This window comes from Dendrobates tinctorius, unplaced genomic scaffold, assembly GCF_039654945.1.
Source record: "Dendrobates tinctorius isolate UK_male_01 unplaced genomic scaffold, ASM3965494v1 ptg000254l, whole genome shotgun sequence".
In the NCBI taxonomy this organism is placed as follows: Eukaryota; Metazoa; Chordata; class Amphibia; order Anura; family Dendrobatidae; genus Dendrobates; species Dendrobates tinctorius.
In genome coordinates this window covers 18,588,712-18,607,652 of record NW_027361921.1, presented here as the reverse complement: position 1 = coordinate 18,607,652, position 18,941 = coordinate 18,588,712, and the positions used below count along the sequence as shown (strand labels likewise).

Genomic DNA, 18,941 nt, shown 5'->3' with positions numbered 1-18,941 from the left:
GCACAGCTGTGACCTAAGTGACTAGAGAATAAGTGAGATTTTGAATCTCTGCACACACTTTTGGACACTGGACACTTTTGGATTGTGTGAGGCCCAATGAATATCTGAGCGCTATGTGACAAGCTCGATGGCACAGCTGTGACCTAAGTGACTAGAGAATAAGTGAGATTTTGAATCTTTGCACACACTTTTGGACACTGGACACTTTTGGATTGTGTGAGGCCCACTGATATCTGAGCGCTATGTGACAGGCTCGATGGCACAGCTGTGACCTAAGTGACTAGAGAATAAGTGAGATTTTGAATCTCTGCACACACTTTTGGACACTGGACACTTTTGGATTGTGTGAGGCCCACTGATATCTGAGCGCTATGTGACAAGCTCGATGGCACAGCTGTGACCTAAGTGACTAGAGGATAAGTGAGAGTTTGAATCTCTGCACACACTTTTGGACACTGGACACTTTTGGATTGTGTGAGGCCCAATGAATATCTGAGCGCTATGTGACAAGCTCGATGGCACAGCTGTGACCTAAGTGACTAGAGGATAAGTGAGAGTTTGAATCTCTGCACACACTTTTGGACACTGGACACTTTTGGATTGTGTGAGGCCCAATGAATATCTGAGCGCTATGTGACAGGCTTGATGGCACAGCTGTGACCTAAGTGACTAGAGGATAAGTGAGAGTTTGAATCTCTGCACACACTTTTGGACACTGGACACTTTTGGATTGTGTGAGGCCCAATGAATATCTGAGCGCTATGTGACAAGCTCGATGGCACAGCTGTGACCTAAGTGACTAGAGGATAAGTGAGAGTTTGAATCTCTGCACACACTTTTGGACACTGGACACTTTTGGATTGTGTGAGGCCCAATGAATATCTGAGCGCTATGTGACAAGCTCGATGGCACAGCTGTGACCTAAGTGACTAGAGGATAAGTGAGAGTTTGAATCTCTGCACACACTTTTGGACACTGGACACTTTTGGATTGTGTGAGGCCCAATGAATATCTGAGCGTTATGTGACAAGCTCGATGGCACAGCTGTGACCTAAGTGACTAGAGGATAAGTGAGAGTTTGAATCTCTGCACACACTTTTGGACACTGGACACTTTTGGATTGTGTGAGGCCCAATGAATATCTGAGCGCTATGTGACAGGCTCGATGGCACAGCTGTGACCTAATTGACTAGAGGATAAGTGAGAGTTTGAATCTCTGCACACACTTTTGGACACTGGACACTTTCGGATTGTGTGAGGCCCAATGAATATCTGAGCGCTATGTGACAAGCTCGATGGCACAGTTGTGACCTAAGCGACTAGAGGATAAGTGAGATTGGATTGCTTTTAAAAAAGCAGTTTGCGGAGCAGTGGGTAAACAGCAATGCCAGCCTGTCAGGAAGCCTTAGATGGCAGCCCAACAACCAACACCACTGATACACCACTATATAGCCTCCCCTTGCACTGCACACACAGTGACTGGTGTGTTGTGCAGGCCAAATCGCTAGCAGCAGAAGCAGTTTTTTGGTCTTCTTCCCTGCCTAACGCTCTCCCTACAGAATCAGCAGCAACCTCTCCCTATGCTAAGATCGGCAGAAGTAAGATGGCGGTCGGCGTGCACGCCCTTTTATACCCCCTGTGACGCCCACCAAAGCAAGCCAATCACTTGCATGCCCTTCTGAAAGATGGTGGTGACCCGTGCCTATGTCATCACGTTGCCAACAGTGAACGTGGATCCTGATTGGCTGAAAAAGAGCGCAAAACAAACTTTTGAAACGCGACTTTGGCGCGTAAGTCGCCGACCTCGTGGCCGACCTCATCCTAGGGTCCGGTTTCGTTTCATGAAACCCGACTTTGCCAAAAGTCGGCGACTTTTGAATTTTTTCGACCCGTTTCGCTCAACTCTATTCATAACCCATTATACCTGCACTGGTAAGGCCCTATGGGCGCACTTTTGTGTTTTTTTTATCTTTGAGGGTGACAAGCGGCTTCCAGTAACCCGGCGGGGTTACGAAGGGGACAAGCGGCTTCCGGTGGATCGGCGGGTCCACGAAGACGGCACAGCAGGAACTGCAGTGACACCAGCCGCTGTGTGTGTGTGAACGGCAGCCGGAGGTGCTGGTGGTTTGTGACAGCAGAAGCTGTGGTGGTGCCAGCAAGAACTTGTCTGGTATCGTGAGAGACAAACTGTGGTGTGAACTGTGGCAGTTCTGCAGAACGGACATGGGGAAATCCCAAAAGGGAGTGGTAACCCAAAAGGGAGTGGTAACCAAAAAAGGGGTGGAGTCCCAAAAGGAGGCAGTGACCCAAATTGGAAAGGCAGCCCAAAGTGGGGTGGTGGTCCAGAAAGGGGCCAAGTTTGAAGAAATGACAGCACTGGTGGACTCAGTGGGTATGTCTGGAGTACCGCAGTGTATGTGCAGGTCTTTTTCAGAATGTGGAATATCCTTTCCGGGTAGTTATGATGGGCCACAGATGTGTACAGTGATGCTGCACCGGGAAGGAGACTTTGGTCGGCTGGAATCAGAGAGTCAGGTGACTCTGACAGGAACTCCTCTCGTTTTCTCTCTGACCGAGAAAAACGTCAGGGTTCGCTGTAAACACGGGGTCACGGTGAACTACGCAGTAGACAGAGTAGTGTTTGAGGGGACCAAAGGTGGTGAGTGCCAAGGTAGTGGGATACCACGGGACTTAGTCTATGCCTGGGAGAGGGGCCGGGACTTTCTTTTGTTTGATGACGTTTGGTCGGACGATGGAGATGCTTCGACTGAGGCAAGCAGACACTGAGACAGTGACGGCTCCTGACATGGACAGGTCAGAGGTAGAACTGACCAGAGGAAGAAGTACATCTGCCCAACTGACGGACCTGACGTCTCGTGGTAAGACAGATGGTGGGCTGGGAGATGAGACGACTGGACTAGACACATTGGTGCTGGACGGTAACTGGAGGGTTCACTTGACTGGTGTGACTGACCCAGTGGTACCCTTTGATGATATAATTAAAGAGGTAGTGGTGAGACACGTGCTGGCCAAAAGAGAACAAGATCGTGAAATACAGCTGATAAAGGAGACTGAAACAGAACATGTAGAACGGGAAAGAGTCCTAAGGCAAGCAGCTGAGCACAGAGTGGATGAGCTGGAGAAGGAAGTCTCTGAGCTCAGAGGTCACCTGTCAGCGTGTAAAACCATGAACAAGACCCTGTTGGAAGATATGGAAGTGCTCAGAGAGGCCCAAGAGAAGCATCAACAGGAGATTCTCAGGAGAGAGGATCAGCGTCGCTACCTGGCAGAGGAGCGAGATAAAGTTCTTCAAGAACTCAGTGGAGTAGTAAAAGGTCTTCTATGGGAGAAGAAGTGGATGGGTGAAGACGTACAGCAGCCGTGCCCGACTGATAGCAAGGCAGAACTGCCAAAGCCCATCTTGGAAAAGGGTCCTGAAGACTGTAAATCTCAGGAAGATGGTGAGCCAAGAGCTGCACAAGACAGTCACCCGGTCTTGGCAGATACCTTGAGGGAAGTGTCCGTGGGGAACCCAGAGCCATCTGTCCAGGAGGAGAGCAAGTACATGACCTTCAAGTATGTGATGGAGGTACCCGAAGACGTGTGAGGAGCGTGTGCCAGCGAAGGTGTGCATGAGACCTTTAAGAAGGCAGTAAAGGCCTATAGTGTGAGCTGGGCACCAGAAACAGACCAGTTGGTGACACTGGCAGAAACGGAAGACACAGAGAGAAGTGTGGCTGTCCTGAAGGAGATGCACCTACAATGTCTCCGCACAAAAGAGATGCTCGTGGAGCATAATAGGAAAGCCGCTTGACGTCTGGAGCTTGCAAGAGAAGCTCAAAGTCGGCTGGGCTTTGTGGAAGACGTAATTCCGGTACCCAGAAATCTGGTGGGGAAAGTTGTTGGCAGACTTGGAAAGGTGATGCAGGAGATGGTGAATCGATCCAGTGTGAAGAGAGTGAGGATCCCACCTGCTGGTGAAATCCAAGTCGCTGTTGAAGATGACATGGTTTCTGTCATTGTGGTTGGTTCGGTGGAAAGCATTGGGAAGCTTCGCATGCTCCTGGAATATCGGGTAGGGTACCTGAAGGAGATTGAGCAGCTAAGACAGGATCGACTGCAGATGAATGAGCAGATAGAGAACGTCAGGTGGCGTCCACCTCCAACCCAAGGTGTAAGGTCCCGAAGGGATCCTCCAAGGAATGAAAGGACAGGTAGTCGAAGGCAAGAACGTAGAGAGTCCGCAAGTGGCGGTTCTAATCTTAGTAACATAGGCACGAGACTCGGTGGTGGACATAGCGACAGAGGGTCAGACTCAGACCAGCCAGTTGGCCCAGCTGGACGTGGGACTCATGACCGTGCGAACTGGGAGAGCCGGCCAGTGAGGGAAAGGTCGGGTGACGGAGCGCACTGCAGACAGGTGGAGACTAAAGAGTGTCTGGTCACACTGACGGACGTTGACGGGAAGGCCAAAGCCCAAGGCCGAGATACTGACCACTGGGGGCGGGGGAGGCCTAATGTAAATATGCAGTATAACTACCGAAACAGACGGAGATGGTCCTCTCGACTGGTAGGGCAAGGTGACATGGGTGCCAGGTCTCAAGATCCCTGGGTGATGTCATGTGTTCAACCCCACAAGTTTGAACAGAGGGGGAGGTATGTGGTGTAGTGACCACTATGTCAGCTAGGGGGCGATGTGTGGGTGTCCCAGGACGGGTGTACAGGGACATTCAGTGTGGTAACAGGAGCAGGGTCCTAAATGACCATTATGTGCCTCAAGGTGGGTGGCCTTGGGATGCAGGCTCCAGGGTGTATTGATCAGCAGAGGTACTGCTGATGATATTTCTGTTACACTGTGTCAGGGAAGCCTGTGTGTGTCTATGTGCAATACAACCTTTAGTGATGTCATAGCCATGTGATCACCTGTGGGTGTGGTTACAGGGATATGTAATTGAGGTGTTTAGCACATGCGGGGAGTGAGAGAGAGTCTGTCAGAGTGTGGACAGACTTCCATGTGTTCAGGTGGGACACTACAGAAAGTTCTATATGAGGAGGACTACACCTCCCAGCATGTGCTGAGACTCTCGGTCCGAGTCTCCAACCACGGACATTTGTGTTCTTTTGCCTAAGCTAGAGGCTATTTTGGTAATGTGCTGCCTTGTGCGTTTATGATGCAAATAAACCTCATGAACTTTGGGAAGAACCTGTCGCATATTTGTCTCCCGCTGCACCTAAGCGAGTCGAAACCCCTACAATACATACTACATATATACTACATTCATACAGCATACATACTACATATATACTACATTTATACAACATACATACATGTAATACATTCATACATTCATACAATACATACATATAGACATATAGTACATATAACAGAGTACATACTCACCATCACTTGTCACTTTGATCCCCGAAGCCAGAGTCATCTTTAAAAAATATTAAAATAACAAACAAGTGATATACTCCCTGATCCGCAGAAATCCACGAGTGTCCCACGACGATCTCCTGCACTGCATCACTGAGAGGTTACTATAGTTCACTGGTCTCACCTTATGGCAAAAGCTGCGTGGGAACTTTCTTACACAGAAATGCCAAAAGTGAGACTAGGGTCAATTTTTTTACAGTTGCGGAGGAATACAGTGCGGAAGGATGTTATTTTAATATTTTTTAAAGATGACACTGGCTTCTGGGATCAAAGTGACAAGTGATAGTGAGAATGTACTCTATGTTATATGTACTGTATGTCTATATGTATGTATTGTATGAATGTATTGTATGTAGTATGTATGTAGTATGTACTATGAATGTATGTTGTATGAATGTGGTATATATGTAGTATGTATGTTGTATGAATGTAGTATATATGTAGTATGTATGTAGCATGTATGTATGTTGTATGAATGTAGTATGTATGTTGTATGCATGTTGTATGAATATAGTATATATGAAGTATGTATGTATGTAGTATTTATTTATGTTGTATGAATGTAGTATATATGAAGTATGTATGTATGTTGTATGAATGTAGTATATATGAAGTATGTATGTATGTTGTATGAATGTAGTATGTATGTAGCATGTATGTATGTTTTATGATTGTAGTATATATGTAGTATGTATGTAGTATGTATGTATGTTGTATGAATGTAGTATGTATGTTTGTGTTTTTTTTTGTTTTTGTTTTTTTTACATTCAACACATTAGCCGGATGATGGGACTAGTACTGTCCCATCATTGGCTAATGTGTCAATCACTGTCATTGTAGCAGGCATAGCGATGCCTGCCCGTACTGACCCCCGGCAGGCCCGCACAGACCCCCGGCAGTCCCGCACAGACCCCCGGCAGTCCCGCACAGACCCCCGGCAGGCCCGCACAGACCCCCGAGAGGCCCGTACAGACCCCGCCCGCACACACAGACACGCACAGTGTCCGCCCACGCACCGCCCACTCTCTTCCCCCCCCCTCCCGAACTGGATGTACAATTAAAGAAAGGGTTTTTTTTAATTCCGATATTTCTGTCCCATTGACTTGAATGGGGTTTCCGGTATCGGAATCGGCGAAACCCGATACTTTTTGGGTATCGGTCCAATCCAATCCGATCCGATACTTCACGGTATCGGATGGTATCGCTCAACACTAGATGTCACTATAGTATCTGGGTGCTAAGATGTGCTCGTATTTGAAGCTTGAATCCCCGTCCCACATGTTTGATGCCTGCTACACAGCCAGTAAGCATGTTGGGATTGCCTGCCAGTCACTGTAATGCCATAGCCATCTTGGTAGTGGCATTACTGTGATTAGCTGGACTCATTACCTCACTGATGCCATTGCACAGCTCAGGGACAGTTCTGATTGGAGGGAGAGAGCAGTTATCTAGGCCTGTATGTGCACACCTTGACTAATCAGAGCCCTCTAGTGTTGATACTGGTGCTGATGCTGAACCATCATACTAACAGTCCTTCTAAGGGCTAATCCTGTGATTTTCTGTTTGTATCAGATATCATTTGCATTTAGCTTAGGGACAGATACAGGAGTGGTGAGAGTGGCAGAATACAGGCTCTGGGCAGGGCTTAGAGCTTTGCAGTTCAGTGCTAAATATATAAATGCTGCATGCGACTACATTGTTTTTTGGGGGGTGAAAAAATTGACTATTGTTATCCATACAGTTTAACATGGTTAGCGTTACATTAGGGTAGTATAAAAGTTAAAAAAAAAGTTCAAGATTTTTTTCTGGGTTTAATTAGTCATACTTATAGTTTACCGTGGTTCAAATTACATTACGCTGGTATATAAAACTCTCAAAAAGAATTATTTTTTTTTTCTTGATTCAATTACTCCGCCATACAATTTAACATGGTTAATGCTACATTATGGTGGTATAAAAAACGGAAAAAAAAAAAATTCACTTCTTTTTTCTGAATTCAATTAGTGATCCAATAGAGTTTAAGGTAGTTAGTATTACATTATGGTGGTATCTAAAATTGCGAAAAACTGTTTTAACAATTTTTCCTGGATTCAATTAATCATCGATAAAGTTTAACAAGGCCAGTGTTACATTACCATAGTATATCAAAACTCCAAAAAGAAAGTTCCACATTTTTTCTGGATTCAATTAGTCATCCATAGAGTTTAACATGCTTAGTGTTAGATTAATGTGGTATATATACCAAAAAAATTTACATTTTTTTTATTTCTGGATTTAATTGGTGATCTACACAGTTTAACGTACTCTGTATAAAATTATGATGGTTAAAAATACAAAAAAAACTTTTGGTCTGATACAAATGGACCAAATTTTTTGATTTCAGCATGCTTGCCAGCACCACCCAGTCTTCAACACAGTCTAGTCTCCCCAGCTAACAGTTTAGGTTACTTAATCCTCAACCTGTTCCTACTTCCTCTCACAATGTTGAGTCCCAGGAAACTAGTGATCCCACACTAGGACACTCCAAGGAGTTCTTTATAACATAATTTTTTGATCGTGACCTCTTACCCTGCATGTGTCAAGAAGAACAAGAGGAGGTGTTGTGTAGTGATGCACAACTCTCGGTGCATCACTGACAGTGGTGAACAACAAACTTTGTCTCAGGATAAAATGATAATAAGACACAGTTGTTGATAAAACATATTGTTGCTAAGTCACCAAGTCAGGAGGACTAGGGTGCGGCAGTGAAAGACAAGGTGGTGGATGACGATGTTATCGTCCCAACCTGTTAAGCTGGCATGCAAAGCACTGAGGACGGGGGGATTGACAGCACCGAAACAGGAAGGAGGAGGCAGTGGGGTGATCAGAGGTAAAAAGTGGGCAACTGTGTGAGCACCAACACTCGTGAATTTCTCTGTCAGAGTTAAGTGTTCCCCAGTTTGTGACTTTTTTAAAAAGAGTTATGAGTAGAGTTGAGCGATACCGTCCGATACTTCAAAGTATCGTATCGGATGGTATCGGCCGATCTTTAAAAAAAGTATCGGTATCGCCGATTCCGATACCGGAAGTCCCATTCAAGTCTATGGGACTTCCGGTATCGGAATAAGAAAAACCCTTTCCTGCCCTTGTACAGCCTCTCTGGGGTCTGTACGGGCCTTTCGGGGGGCTGTGCCGGCCTGCCAGGGGGTCTGTGCAGGCTCCGGTGGTCTGTGCCGGCCTGCCGGGGGGCTGTGCCGGCCTGCCAGGGGGTCTGTGCAGGCTCCGGTGGTCTGTGCCGGCCTGCCGGGGGGCTGTGCCGGCCTGCCGGGGGGCTGTGCAGGCTCCGGTGGGCTGTGCCGGCCTGCCGGGGGGCTGTGCCGGCCTGCCAGGGGGTCTGTGCAGGCTCCGGTGGTCTGTGCCGGCCTGCCGGGGGGCTGTGCCGGCCTGCCGGGGGGCTGTGCAGGCTCCGGGGGGCTGTGCCGGCCTGCCGGGGGGCTGTGCCGGCCTGCCGGTGGTCTGTGCAGGCTCCGGGGGGCTGTGCAGGCATCGTCCGATGGGACTACAAGTCCCATCGGGCGATGCCTGCTACCATGACAGTGATTGACACATTAGCCAATGATGGGACAGTAGTAGTCCCATCATCCGGCTAATGTGTTAAATGTAAAAAAAAAAAAAAAAAATTACATGCTACATACATACAACATGCATACTACATACATGCTACATTCATACTACATACTACATACATGCTACATTCATACTACATAAATACTACATGCAACATACATACTACATATATACTACATACATACTACATATATACTACATGCATGCTACATACATACTGCATGCTACATACATACTACATGCTACATACATACCACATATATACTACATACATACTACATACATACTACATGCATGCTACATACATAACACATATATACTACATGCATGCTACATACATACTACATGCTACATACATACCACATACATACTACATGCATGCTACATACATACTACATGCATGCTACATACATACTACATGCTACATACTACATATATACTACATGCATGCTACATACATACTAGATGCTACATACTACATACAGTATATACTACATGCATGCTACATACATACTACATGCTACATACTACATATATACTACATGCATGCTACATACATACTACATGCTACATACATACTACATATATACTACATGCATGCTACATACATACTGCATGCTACATACATACTACATACATACTACATGCTACATACATACCACATATATACTACATACATACTACATACAATACATTCATACAATACATACATAGACATACAGTACATATAACATAGAGTAACATACTTACCAATACTTGTCACATTGTTCCCCGAAGCCATTGTCTTTTCCGGAATAAATATTAACATAACAAACCACAAAAATACTCACCCACGATCCGAAGCAGTCCACGAGTGTGTCCCACGACGATCTTGGGTAGAGAACTGCAGCATCAGCTGATGCTGCCGTTCTCTACGGGCTGCAGGAATCCAATGACGGAAGGTAGGTATCCTTCCGCACTGTATTCCTCCGCCACTTAAAAAAAAAAAAAGTCCCTAGTCTCACTTTATGCCATTGCTGTGTGGGAATTTCCCACGCAGCAATGGCATAAAGTGAGACTAGGGACTTTTTTTTTTTAAGTGGCGGAGGAATACAGTGCGGAAGGATACCTACCTTCCGTCATTGGATTCCTGCAGCCCGTAGAGAACGGCAGCATCATCTGATGCTGCAGTTCTCTACCCAAGATCGTCGTGGGACACACTCGTGGACTGCTTCGGATCGTGGGTGAGTATTTTTGTGGTTTGTTATGTTAATATTTATTCCGGAAAAGACAATGGCTTCGGGGAACAATGTGACAAGTATTGGTAAGTATGTTACTCTATGTTATATGTACTGTATGTCTATGTATGTATTGTATGAATGTATTTTATGTATGTAGTATATATGTGGTATGTATGTAGCATGTAGTATGTATGTAGTATGTATGTAGCATGCAGTATGTATGTAGCATGCATGTAGTATATATGTAGTATGTATGTAGCATGCATGTAGTATATATGTAGTATGTATGTAGTATGTATGTGGTATGTATGTAGCATGTAGTATGTATGTAGCATGCATGTAGTATATATGTAGTATGTATGTAGCATGTAGTATGTATGTAGTATGTATGTAGTATGTATGTGGTATGTATGTAGCATGTAGTATGTATGTAGCATGCATGTAGTATGTATGTAGCATGCATGTAGTATGTATGTAGCATGCATGTAGTATGTATGTAGTATGTATGTAGCATGCATGTAGTATGTATGTAGTATGTATGTAGTATGTATGTAGTATGTAGCATGTATGTAGCATGTAGTATGTATGTAACATGCATGTAGTATATATGTAGTATGTAGTATGTATGTAGTATGTATGTGGTATGTATGTAGCATGTAGTATGTATGTAGCATGCATGTAGCATGCATGTAGTATGTATGTAGCATGCATGTAGTATGTATGTAGCATGCATGTAGTATGTATGTAGCATGCATGTAGTATGTATGTAGCATGTATGTAGTATGTATGTAGTATATATGTAGTATGTATGTAGCATGTAGTATGTATGTAGCATGCATGTAGTATGTATGTAGTATTTTTTTTTTTTTAACATTTAACACATTAGCCGGATGATGGGACTACTACTGTCCCATCATTGGCTAATGTGTCAATCACTGTCATGGTAGCAGGCATCGCCCGATGGGACTTGTAGTCCCATCGGACGATGCTTGCACAGACCCCCGGACATCAGCACAGCCCCCCGGCAGGCCGGCACAGCCCCCCGGCAGGCCGGTACAGACTCCCACAGGGTGCACAGACCACCGGCAGGCCGGCACAGCCCCCCGGCAGGCCGGTACAGACCCCCACAGGGTGCACAGACCACCGGCAGGCCGGCACAGCCCCCCGGCAGGCCGGTACAGACCCCCACAGGGTGCACAGACCACCGGCAGGCCGGCACAGCCCCCCGGCAGGCCGGTACAGACCCGGGGCAGTCCACACAGCCCCCCGGCAGGCCGGCACAGCCCCCCGGCAGGCCGGCAGAGACCCCCGGAAGGCCCGAAATGACGGCGCATCATGATGCGCACACACCGCGCATCATGATGACGTCAGTCTGTCAATCAACTTTGAACTTCCGATTCCGATGCCGAATTCCGATATTGAAAAAATATCGGAAGTCGGTATCGGAATTCCGATACAGCAAGTATCGGCCGATACCCGATACTTGCGGTATCGGAATGCTCAACACTAGTTATGAGACAAAAAAATGGTCATTTTCAACCTGTGCTGTACCAAGATCAGCAGGGTAATACAATAGCAAAGGTATATACCAGCATCCTGTATATGACACTGCAACAACAGGTGCTGTGAATCATGGGCACGATAAAGGATCAGTCCTTGCAAATCATAGAACGGGGGTGTGGAAACCACAAAAATACGACCAAAGATCCAATCCAAGCAAAGAATGGTATCTCTTTATTAGGGAAGGACAAGCAGATGGGAGAAAATGGTGAGCATGTGCAAAGGAGTAAACAAAGTGCAGCAGTGCTAGAGGACGTGCAGGACTAACCACGGCCAAAACAAATATATTTGGATACCAAAGTATCACTCACATAATATTCTAGAGGCAGAAGATATCTCAATGTAATCTCCAAAATTGTATAGCAAAATACAATCAAAATTGCATACTTAATCACCAGCAACCTGATATATGACTTGCTTACAATGGCATTTAGAAGGCCTACACCATAACAGACCTGTGCCCGTATGCGTCCATACCTAATGTATGCCTATAATCATTTAAATAATGGGACCAATATATTAACGTAGGCAATTTCTACTTATACCTCTAAATGAGGATATTGCTGGTGAAAGTTCGTCATGTCAGGGAGACACATTACCCACCCTCCCAGGGGAGACATGCTAGCACCCACCCAGGAAAGGGTCAATAACCCCAAGATAGTATTACCTCAAACAGTGAAAATTCAGATGGCCGGGCGGTTGTATTTTTGTATTTTTGTGGTTTCCACACTCCACACCCCTGTTCCAAGATCAGCAGGGGCCTGACCACTAAAAGCCTAACCACCACCAGAATGATTAGGTACATGTCATCTAAGCACCTGACTCGGTGGGCCGAACGCCTGGGTCCACAATTGGTGCCTGGGGTAACACCATTGCCTCTTCCCATATGCTAGGTGCTTCTCAATCCCATGTGCATAACACTGGCACAGATGCCTCTATCCCGGCACCTTTCCTTGCACATTATAAGGCACCATCATCAAGCACTTCCAAAAACTTGTCCCAGCACAGCGTTCAGCTGTCCATTCCTGAGGTCTTGGACTGAAAAAGAAAGTTCCCAGCCACCCACCCACAGTTTCAAATTCTAAACTGGCACATTTCCAGACTGCATGCCATGGAAATGATGCCATTTAGGCATGTAGAAATGGAAGATTTCCACTGACTTATACTGCATCCGTCCATCAGTACTCAGTTCCCAGCCACCACTGTTTCTCCCAGTGCGGTGTCACCACCTTGTAACTGAATGTGTCCAGGAACATCAACCATGCCCTTTCCAATGCTGTTATTGGGACTGTTCAGTTAACGATTGATGCATGGACAAGCACTTGTGGCCAGCAATGGTACATTTCCCTGATTGCACATTGTGTGAACATTGGGGAGGCTGGGGCCGAGTGTTACCCTGCCATGGCACATGTGCTACTGACACGGAGGATTGCTGACCCTACTTCTATTAGGGTTTCCTCAACCTTCTACACCAGTTCCTGCACCCCCTCCTGCTCCTCCTCATCCTCCATCTTGGATTTGGTATCTAAGACCATGTTGTCTACATCAGTCAGAAGCTAGAAGCTCTGCAGCACTGTCTCTGTGAAGTGACAACAGGCGTTGCTGAAGCTACAATGTCTGAGACAAACCTCACACAGCAGAAGAGTTATTAAAAGGAATAACAGACCACGAAGATTTTTAGAAAATAGAAACAGAGGGCACCACTCATCAATAATCAAACAGATTCTCCTGAAGCATGCTAAATGGCAATAGATTAAGTAGAAGAGAGAAAGATGCATGCTGAGTAGTGATGAGCGAGCACTAAAATGCTTGGGTGCTCGTTGCTCAGATCAAGCAAATTGGGATGCTCGGGTGCTCGACACGAGGAACGAGCCCAATGTAAGCCTATGAGAAAACCGAACATTTTTGCCGTGAACCTTTTGGGGTCTAAAAACGTTTGAAATTGATCAGGACTGTGCTCAAATGACAAGGGAATATCATGGGAATACCCCTGGAAGCATTTCTGACTCCCAGGTCACCGCTATGAACAATGTTGACAGAGTCTTACGCCACTTTTACAGGTTGACAAAAAAAATATACAAAAACTATATCAAAATGGATTTTCCTGGGAAATATGTTAAGGATCATCCTTTACAGGGCAATAATTTGCATGTAAGGCTAAATAAATAACCCAAAACAAAAATGTTCCTCCAACACATGGGCTATGTTCACACGTAGCATGTTTGATGCATTTTTCAACTTTAGCATTGCTTTCAACCAAGACAAATGCATTCACTAGGAAATTACATTTTACAACCTTATTTGGCCATGTGGTGTGTGACACATCATCAGATGCAACCTGTTTCATTTATGAAGGAGGGACTCTGAAAGTCACAAAGTCTATTTTTATAGGGCCTGCAGTCGGCTCTCACTTTCCTTAGAGAGCCATCAGCCAGCTATGCTTTGTTGCTCCATTATTAAGCAGTGGGTCCCTTATACTGTTATTGTGTATGCAGTGAGTGGCAGGGCTGCCCAAAATTTGGACTCACTCCAACAACCCACTGAACAGACGTCATGGATGACCACATGCAACCAATGTTCCCAGTATTCATTTGATACTCCCATACTGTTTGCTTATGCATCAAATTCAAAGCCTGCTTGTCATGATCACGTGTGTCAGGACGCAGATGATGTCGCAAGGCGAACCTATAACACACGTGACCCTGGATACACCGCCTCCAGTGGGGCGAATTTAAATAATAGAACGTGCAGGTGGATACGCCGCCTCCACCTGGCGAATTTAGGTATTACACGTTATGCATATATATATATCTGGAAACACCGCCTCCAGTAAGGCGCATTTAAATAATAAGGGGGGAACCTGGGAAACATTAACAGTGGTGGGCCCTGCGATAGGGAATGGGGGACGTGGAGACCTCCTAAGCTCCCCTGAGCCAGAGTCCCCACACTCCTAACATTCCCTATACAGGCTCCTCGCCTGTCGCCGCACGCGTGCCTCAATACCCTAGCTCGCCCTAAACCTAAACCCTCACTAGGGAATAGGTCGGTGCGGACACTAATCCCACCACTGCACTAGAACACACATAAGGAAAGTCACAAACAGGGGAAACAGAAAACTTAGCTCTCTCTGTGCTAAAGCTCCAGCACAGAGTCCAGCGACCGACTGTAGCCTTCCTCCTGAATAGCTGCCAAGAACTCCCTTCTGTGACTCCTTCCACACCAGGACTCAGATTGAGCTGAGCACTCTCTTCAGCTCCTTCCACCACCAAGGTTGGTTGCAAATGAACAACTATCACCAACCGTGAGTGAACACCCTGAGACCCAATTATAGAGTCCAACACCTGAATTATAATTAAGTGCACATTAACCTAAGGTGCGATACCACTCACCACCATCGGGGACAGTCAAAACACCTTTGAACTAACCAAAGTAAAAAAAATTCACTCTGTGCTTTTAAACCCGCCAGATCCAACACTGGATCATGACACTGCTCTGCACCAAAGTTACACGCACCCCAATAAACCTTTGAACCCATGTAGTGGATAGCCACAGGAAAACCAAGTTCACATTATTCATTTGGTACTCCCATACTGTTTGCTTATGCATTGAATGCAAGGCCTGCCCTGCACCAAAGATACACACACGCCTTTGAACCCACGTACTGGATGGCCACATGAAACCAAAGTTCCCATTATTATGATTTTTTTTAAGTCACATAAAGTTTGCCCATGAAGTGAATACAAGGCCTGCCCCAAATTTGCATGCACTCCAATCCCCCAAGGAAGAAATGTGGAAGATGGCCTCCGAAACAAGTTTTCCCAGTTTAAAGAAGCGGGTCTCATTTCCCCCTGGGGGGTACACATCAACAAACTGTGTCAACATTTTTTACGGGCATCATAAACACCCTTGAAAACCATAATGCGGTTCCTACACAGTTGCTGCTGGGAAGGTGCAGGTTTGTAGCAGAAATGTGGCGTACATGTCGTTGGATGAAGTGATCAGGAAAAGAGGCATGGTGACGACGGGAATGGGAATGTACAGGATTAATAACAGGGGGGCTATGGGAGGTATGAGATCCAGGATTAAGCCTACAACGATTAGTCGTTTACCCACCACCAATTATTGAAATGCGTTTGATGCCCTTAACAAAGCTGTATCAGATGTGCATCTCAAGCTAGGCATTAAAGACGCCCGTAAAAAATTGGTTGCCAAAGACACACATTTCCGTATAAAGGGTAAAGTGCAAGATGTTCGTGAGATGTTCAATTCTAGAAAGCAGCAGATCAGTGTTGGAGGACAACCAATTAAACTGATGCATGCTCATGAAAAACTAAGTTTAAAGAGGAGTGCACCTGTCATAACAATCAACTCACTCGTGCCACAAGGTTCTTCATCTTCACCCATAAATATTACCAAGACAATCAAAATTTCACAGCCGAAAACTATTTCTTCAGGTGTAATGAGCTATGTTAAAGGAATGTGAATAAACGTTGTTAACCATGAACCAGGGAAACCACAGATTTCCTCTTTACAAGATATGGATGATGATGGTATTGATGATGACTAGGAACTTTCCTACATTCCCACCAAGAAAATGAAAATCACAGCTGCCTACACTGTGCAAAAAAGGCCGGGAATGTCTGGAAATTAATTTTCTCTTGGGCAAACTTTATCTCCTACTAAAGTGGTACAGAATGATGCATACACAGCTCCCTTGTCTAGTCAGGATGAGACTTCACCACCTTTATTGCACACGAAGGCTCTAATCAACATGTCATATACATTTGTCACAAAGGAGGACAGTTCTTCAGTAGGGTCGACTCCAAAAGAGTCTGTTTTTAGCCCTTTAGAAGGCAAAAAAAATGACCGTTAATAATATGCATCCAAGAGTCACAGAGGAAGATATTGTGTAGCTTTTATGTGTATATGGTGCCTTGAAGCTTGCCCGCTTGTTGACTTATGAAGTTGCAGAGGTTGTGTTTATAAGAAAGGAAGATGCAGTTGGTGCCTTCAAAAAACATACCTAGATGGACAACCAGTGAAATACAATCTTCATTTGAATTGGTAGTGTGATAAAATCAGACAAGCCCATCCTTCAAAGATTAAGTGATACCACATCAAATAAGGAAGTTGAATCTAGAAGAAACATAACCTCCTCCTCCTCCAGTGTTGATTCAAATCATCCAGCTGAAGTTGATCCTGATATTATCATAAAAGCACTCTTTAAATCCTCAGGGTCATCAGCAGTCATCCAACCAACTGCATTTAAGATGAGGCTCTGATGAGACTAACACAAATTGGAGACTGTAATAAGTGAGTTTTCCCAAGTCACATATGGGCCCATAGACTACTTAAAAAAAACCCTTCATTTTGCTTCTTGTGTTTTGTTTATCGCTGATCACCAGCAGGTAGTTGATGTTTAAAGGGGTCTGGCATCAGACATTGGACAATCAATCCTGTTCCCAGCATTGTAGTACAGTTCACCTTCTTTATGGGGCAGCTGCGTTATTGCCTCAAGAATTTCTGTTTCACCCTTGCTCTAGTATTTTGATCCAGCACGATTATGGTTCTATTGTTATGTCAAGGGAGGCTAAATGTTGAATAACTTGTTTAAATTTAATCAATTATCTGTTTCTGCTTAAAAGATAATCTTTGTTGTTTTGTAGTTTTAATATCTGGATTCCTCCAAATGGATATGAAGAGCTTCATATTCCAGTAACTGGGGGGGTAATTACTAAGTGTCCACTGACTGTGTCCTAGACAAAAAAAAATTTATGCCTAAGAAATGTTTCACTGTGAAAATGTCATCTAGAACTTTACAATCGTAGGCAACAGCTATTGCCCTGCGACTGAAGCATGTTGTGATATCTGTGATCTGAATACAGAGAAATGCTGAAGGGAAGTACATCACGCTAATAGTGATCTAAATACTGAGATGTGTACAGAGGAATGCTGGGAGGACACAGATTGTAGTTTTCTATCAATTTCATCTGCATTTACAAAATTGTATTTAACCCTCCGTCAGGAACAATGGATCTGACAGGCGCAGCTCTTCTACTTTCATTTCTCCCTTCTCACCAGATTTTTAGGAAATCCTCTCCCTCTAGATAGTCTCCTGGCTCTAGCTGCTGTGTGAAACCTGATACCACAGTTGGTCCGGCTTCTCATTCTCATTGGTCCCGAACACATCACACTTTATAAGGTTGGTATGTAATGTTTTTAGTCATTACTATTGTTTATTTAGCTTGTTTTATGAATGGATAGAGAAAGGTTTGCGGATATTTCATATAAATAAGGCAGATTTTCTTACAAATTAAAGTGTGCTTCTCAGGCACATTGTTCCCTAATGCATATTCTCTCTCTTGCTTCAGATTATCTTCTGAAATGGAGAAGAAAATGTATGATCTTTCAAAACCCCATCATGTTGAGGAAGTGGGAAACATGCTGTTAGATGATGATGATGATGCAGACCCCACAATGAATGAGGATTTTGAAGAAAGTGAGATTGATTCTCATGATGAGGTGGAAGTCTGTGAACTAAATTCTGAAACAGAGCAAGATGGTGACAGTGATGAGGAAGAAGATATAGAATCTTATTATATGGCAAAAGATAAAAAAAAAACAAATGGAACAAGAATCCACCCATAAAAAAAACGTATGGAACCTCATAACATTATCACTCACCTTCCTGCAGTTATGGGAACAGCACGTAATGCAAAAAATGCAGCTGAATGCTGGAACACTTTTTTCACAGATGACATTCTGGACTCTATTGTCATATACACTAATCAATATATAGACAATATAAAGCACAAGTTCATCTGTGACAGAATCCTGAAGCCCACGGTTGAAATCGAACTGCGTGCATTTTTTGGATTATTATACCTTGCAGGAGCTTATAGGGCAAATCGGCAAAGTTTGGAGGAACTTTGGGGTATAGAAAGTGATGGAATTGAAAAATTTAGCCTTGTTATGTCTCTAAAAAGATTCAAGATTCTAATTCGTTGCCTTCGGTTTGATGACAGAACTACCCGAACCGATCGTAAAACATATGACCAGCTTGCACCAATTCGCGATGTATTACAAAAATTTGTGGAAAACTGTAAGATAAACTATCG

At 44.6% G+C, this 18,941-nt stretch overlaps 1 protein-coding gene and 1 pseudogene across 1 annotated transcript in view; one reads left to right on the top strand and one right to left on the bottom strand.

Moving 5' to 3' along the window:
* The window catches only part of TRPM2 (transient receptor potential cation channel subfamily M member 2), a 1,217,227-nt gene that overhangs the window by 368,774 nt on the left and 829,512 nt on the right, over positions 1-18,941 (bottom strand). The gene's annotated exons all lie outside the window — the stretch shown is intronic.
* LOC141067767 (polymerase delta-interacting protein 3 pseudogene) lies at positions 11,896-17,105 on the top strand (annotated as a pseudogene).